This window comes from Acanthisitta chloris, unplaced genomic scaffold (assembly GCF_000695815.1).
Source record: "Acanthisitta chloris isolate BGI_N310 unplaced genomic scaffold, ASM69581v1 scaffold834, whole genome shotgun sequence".
In the NCBI taxonomy this organism is placed as follows: domain Eukaryota; kingdom Metazoa; phylum Chordata; class Aves; order Passeriformes; family Acanthisittidae; genus Acanthisitta; species Acanthisitta chloris.
The window spans coordinates 29,795-35,393 of record NW_008669621.1 but is presented as its reverse complement, the minus strand read 5'-3'; the positions used below and the strand labels follow the sequence as shown (position 1 = coordinate 35,393).

General features: G+C 48.8%; 1 protein-coding gene across 1 annotated transcript in view; it reads right to left on the bottom strand.

Annotated features, from left to right (window-relative positions):
* The window catches only part of ZC3H18 (zinc finger CCCH-type containing 18), a 45,579-nt gene that overhangs the window by 17,750 nt on the left and 22,230 nt on the right, over nucleotides 1–5,599 (bottom strand). The window lies entirely within an intron of this gene.

Below are 5,599 nucleotides of genomic sequence, written 5' to 3'. Positions count from 1 at the left end.
CTCTCTCAGCCCTTCCCCATGTGCTCTAGCCCTTTGCTGCCCTTGGCTGCCCTTGGCTGGACTCACTCCAGTGCCTCAATGGCCTTTTGGCAGTGAGTGCCCAAAGCTGAGCACAGCACTGAGCTGTGACCTCCCCAGTGCCGAGCACAGGGGGATGATCACTGCCCTGGTCCTGCTGCCACACTGTGCTTGAGCCAGGCTAAGATGCCATTGGCCTTTTGCCACCTGTGCACACTGTTGGCTCACGCTGAGCTGCTGCCACCAGCACTGCCAAGTCCCTTTGGGACCAACACCTTTCTCCCCACTCCTCCCCCAGTCTGGAGCTGCATGGGACTGTTGTGTCCCAAGTGCAGGACCAGCACACTGAGTCTCATTGCCACTCCTGCAGTTATCCTCAGCCTACTGATAAAGTCAGTCCAGGTCTCTCTGTAGAGCTTTCCTACCTTCATCCCAGGGAGATGATGGAGTCACCATCCCTGGAGGTGTTTAAGGAGCATAAGTGCCATAGTCTAGTTGACAAGGTGGTGATGGGTCACAGGTTGGATTTGATGATCTTGAAGGTTTTTTCCCAACCTGATTGATTCTGTGATTCTGTGACTGAGGGATGTCCTGCAACATTCTGGGGTGATGAAGTGTTAGAACAACTCAACTAGTAAATCAGTGACCGCAATCCTACAATTCTGTGAACTCCTTTGTCACACTGACCAAGCAGTGACCTCCTGGCTGATACTTCTGGCCTCCAAGGAATGGACACAATAAGAGGGAAGGGAATCAGAAACCTGGCTGCTCCTACACCTATGCCAAGCAGTTAGAGCTGGAGCAACCCAAAGCTGGCAGGGAGCCCCCAGTGCAGTAAAGACTCACCAGGCAGAGATTCAGCCTGAACTGCTCTCCCACAGTTCCCTTATCAGGACACCACGTGGGGCTGAGTCACAGCCAAGACACATGGACCTGTTTTCCCCTCACAAAGGGGACAGTTACCTCATCACCTGAGCAAAAAACACTTCATCGGGGCTGATTTATCACTATAGTAGTCTCCAGGTACTTATAAACACCACCAAACGTGCTCTGGTGTTGGTGTGACTAGTTGGGCCAGACACCTCCACCTCCTTCCTTCCCTTTTAAAGGTTCTACTTCCATCTCCCCTTTTTTGCTTCTCCAGGTTTCCCTTCTCCTCCAAAACCCTCTGAAAACAATTCCATGCCAACTTTTTCAGCACCTGCACAGACACTTCCTGAAGTACTCCAGGATGAGTTTCTTCAGGCTGAGACTTTATTACCGCTCTTATCTCTGGGTGATTTCACATGGAATTTTTCCTTGCCCTCACTCTAACCTGCACACAACTTCTCAATCACCTGTTCCTAACCTTCTCCCCTGGGTTTTAGGCCATGTTTGTGCTTGCTTGAAGCTCTGTGAAGTCTGTTGCACTCAGTAAACTACCAGGACAATGAAGCATTTATTCCTTTCCCCAGAATAATGAACCCTATGAGAATTTGGGGGAAGGAAAGGCTCCTTCCATGGTTGGCCTCAGCCTGTACCACCCCATTGCTCACACCACTGAAGCAACCACTCCCCACACAGCTTCCTCTGCCTTTTGAGATAAAAAAGCCACCTCCAAGCTTTCTAATAATTCCAAGGACTGCATTTCTTGCCTCAACACTTCAACAGACAACAGGATAATTACAGCTCTTTGTTAGCAGCTTGTTCTACCCTTTGAAGGCTTCACTAGTCACTGAGAAGTCTCATCTCCTTGTTGGCACCACCTCCCTGACTCCAGAGCGTGTATATGCTGACCTAAAAGTCCAGCATCCTACTCTTTCCTTATCTCTGCTGATATAAAAGCAGTTTTGCTCTTTGTCCCACATTTCCCTCAGTATTTAGAGTTTCACCTGAGGAAACTCTCCCACAAACCTCATTCCAACTTCAGAAGAAGACACATATCTAACACACCAAAGTGCTGACTCCTGCTGAGGGAGTCCCAGGCAGGGTTATAGCTCAGCATTATTCACCAGCAGCTTCATTTCATCCTCACCCTTTCCAGCCCTGCTCTAACACACACTCTAACTCACCATATGAGATTTGCAGCGGGTTTGCTCAAGTTGTCCATGTTATAGCCACAACACTGATGGTATTTAACCAAGGGGGAAGACCATTCTTTACACCCTGAGAACATGAAATAGTCACTGCTGAGGACAAGCTCTCCTTCCAGCAGATGCTGACAAAAACATTTTGACCTCTGGAGCATCCTTAAAGTACAAGGAAGGAAGGAAAAGAAGGTTGGGAACAACCTACACACCTTGCAGGAAGCAGCAGGATAACTAGCATGAAAAGGAAGAGGAGAAAACCATGTAAGGCTGCTCATAGATAATGCTCTATCCTGACCCAATGTCCCTTCCCAAGAGATCTTAGTCTGCTTTGGGAGATGCAGGGGGAATATTCTGCTGGTAGAGGTGGACAGAGAGGCATCATCTACCTCAAGATCTGGATAAAACCTGCTGAGAAGCTTTTCCTGCAGTGTTCAAGGTGACAAGTGTGAAAGACAACAACTGTGTCAGGGAAGGTTTAGGTTGGATATCAGGACTAGGTTCTTCCTCCAGAGGGTGTTTGGGCACTGGAACAGCTCCCAGGGCAGTGGTCACAGCCCCAAGGCTGACAGAGCTCAAGGTGTGTTTGGACAATGCTCTCAGGCACAGGGTGGGATTGTCAGGGTGTCCCGTGCAGAGCAGGAGTTGGACTGGTGATCCTTGTGGGTCCAACTCAGAACATTCCATGAGTCTATGACCTAATGATCAACCTTGCCCCTCTCCAGGCTTTTCTGCTGAAAGAAAAGCCTCCTACAGAATTTATCCTCTCTAAAGACCAACTCAATCCACATCCAACAGCATGTCCTGGGGGCTGGACCTAAGCTCCAACCCCACATGGGAACTACTCATGCTTAGCTCCACATCTTGGGCACAAGCTTGGAGCAAAGATGACTCTGAAAGCAAACCTCCTTACTTGCACCTATTACCTGGTTTGATGCAATTCCCCCTGGGTGAAGTCACTTTCTGGAGGAGAGGTTTTTTTTCCCCAGGAAAACCACAACAGACAGCCTCAATTCAAGCTTTTTGACTCAGCAGTTAATATGTTACAGAGAAGAAACAAAGATGATGCTCATGTCAGGACACTTCCAAAGTCTCTGCTCAAGAGCTGCCTGTGTGCCATCCACAAAGAATCTTGTTCAGCCTAACATGAGGGACTGGAATCTGATGCCTCTTGGCTTGTATTCTCCAGAGGAATTTAGGAGGAATTACCTCACCATCCCCCTCAGAGGAACACCCCAATTACAGCCTGGATGAGTTCCACCTATTGGAAAATGAGAAGGGAGAGGTTTCTCCACATTTTCACTCTCATAACCAGGTAATTTTCCTTCCCGCCTTGCATCCAGTGCTTGTTGGAGCTGTCAACTCCTTAATTCAATAAATTAGGCAATCCCAATGGTTTGCTGCCAGGTCAGTGAGTCCAAACAGCCCATGGCAGGGTCTGACCAGTTGCAGGAGCAGAGCCATGTTGAAGAGCAGGGAAGGAGGGAAGAAGCCTGGTTGCCTCAGGGTGGTGAGCCATGAGCTCAGCTCACCTGGATTCATCCTCATCCTCACCCCAGGCTGCAGGCAAACCTCACACACTTCAGCACAAAGAGTGGCTGGCAAAACCCCCCCACAGGTGTTAATCCCAAGCTCCTTTTCAATCAAACCCCAATTATTAGAAAACATTTCAGGATTAACTTCTTAATTAGCTGTGCTGGTTTGGGCTGGGGGTTAAACCATGACAAAATAATCACAGAGGCAAGGCAGACTGACCAAAACCACCTTAACTTCACAGAATCATTAAGGCTGGAAAAGACCTCCGAGATCAAGTCCAACCTGTGACTCATCACCACCTTGTCAACTAGACCAGAGCACGGAGTGCCACATCCAGTTGTTCCTTGGACACCTCCAGGGATGGTGACTCCATCACCTCCTTGGGCAGCCACTTCCAGTATTTGATCACCCTTTCCATAAAGAAATTCCTCCTGATGTCCATTTCTTCACAGAGCTCTGAGGAGCAGCATCTTGCACCCCCCAGGCACCAGCAAGGGCTGCAGATCTTCACTCCCTCCATTTTCCCCTTAAACTAACTGCTCAATTTTCCAGAAGGAAAATGTTAATGCCTATTTGGCTGGAATTTCATGACAGTAATCAAGAGAACTGAAGCTGAACACAGCTTTGGCAAGGAGAGGAGGAACTGAGGCAGCTCCAGCTGGCAGCAACCACTAGGGTAGGTCAGGCAGCTCCAAACACACACACTCCCAAATCAGCTCCCAAAGCAAATCAGCTCCCAAATGTGAAGCAAGTCCCTGAATACAACAGGAACGTAGAGAGAGGTATAGTTTCAATTTTTCCCTTCATGTTTTATGCAAATGCTGCTGAAGTATTTCTAATCTTAGAGGGGGAAAATAAGCTTCCTGTGGAGAAAGCATTTCCTTCCTTCGCTCCTTCCTTCCCCATCCCGTGGGATGTAGCTCCCACAGGTAAGGCAAACCTTATCACCCATAGGCACAGGTGACGTCAGCCTCCTCCAGGGCTGCTCTTCTGGCCACCACTGACAGCTCAGGTTTCTCCCAGAGGAAAGTCCAGGGATGATTTAAGCTCCTTTGAGTCTCTCTGAGGAAAGCTTGGATTGCGTAAGCAGTTTTCCTGCAGTGGCAGTGGAATTTTCCAGAGGAAGTGGACTCGAGGAATGAGTGGAGCCATGTGCCAAGGCAGTTGCGGAGGGACCTGTAATTGCTGCAGAATAAATTCCATGCAGAGTGCTGGAATTTTTCCTGTCTGGCCATAATGAAGTCACTGGAGTAACTCTATAAAGTCACATATACCGCGGCTGGAGAGGCATAACAGCTCCTAAAACCCACCTACAACGGAAAGTGCAGGATCTTGGAGCTGGTGGTCCTTGATCCTGGGGAAATATTAGCAAGGAATATGCTGTTCTCAAGCTGTTTCCATCTAAAGCAGAGTTATCAGTCAATAAAACGAGGAAAGATTTCTTCAAAGCCTGATGGGGAGAGGCCTGGAAATGAAAGAGTGGAGATACAATCTGAACCTCCAGGATGAAATCATCCCAGCAGGGAGATAAGCCTATCTGAGATGGGATCTACCCTCAGGGCTGAGCATTTGATGCCTCAAGAGCCTCCTGTAAATGAGAGAGAGGCACCAGCACACAGCCATCCTGCCCTGTCTGCGCAGGGAGTTAATGAGATCCAGTGTGGGAGATCCTGCCAGGAACTCCAGCTCTGAAATGCCAAGGAAAAACACATTCCTGGAGATCCACATCTGAGTCACTCCAGGCCCTTCATCTCGATTGATGGTTGTGAAACTCTTCTCCTTTTGCTGTGGAAGCAGATGCAGTGCCTCAAGAAGCATAAGGGCTAACACAAACTCGTCGGGGAATGTTTTGTGGAGAACTTGGAAAGGTGCGGCTCACAGAGATTTTATCATCATAGAAGCATGGAATGGCTTGGGTTGGAAGGACCTTGAAGATCATATTCTCCCCTCCTGCCCTGGGCAGGGGCACCTTCCACTAG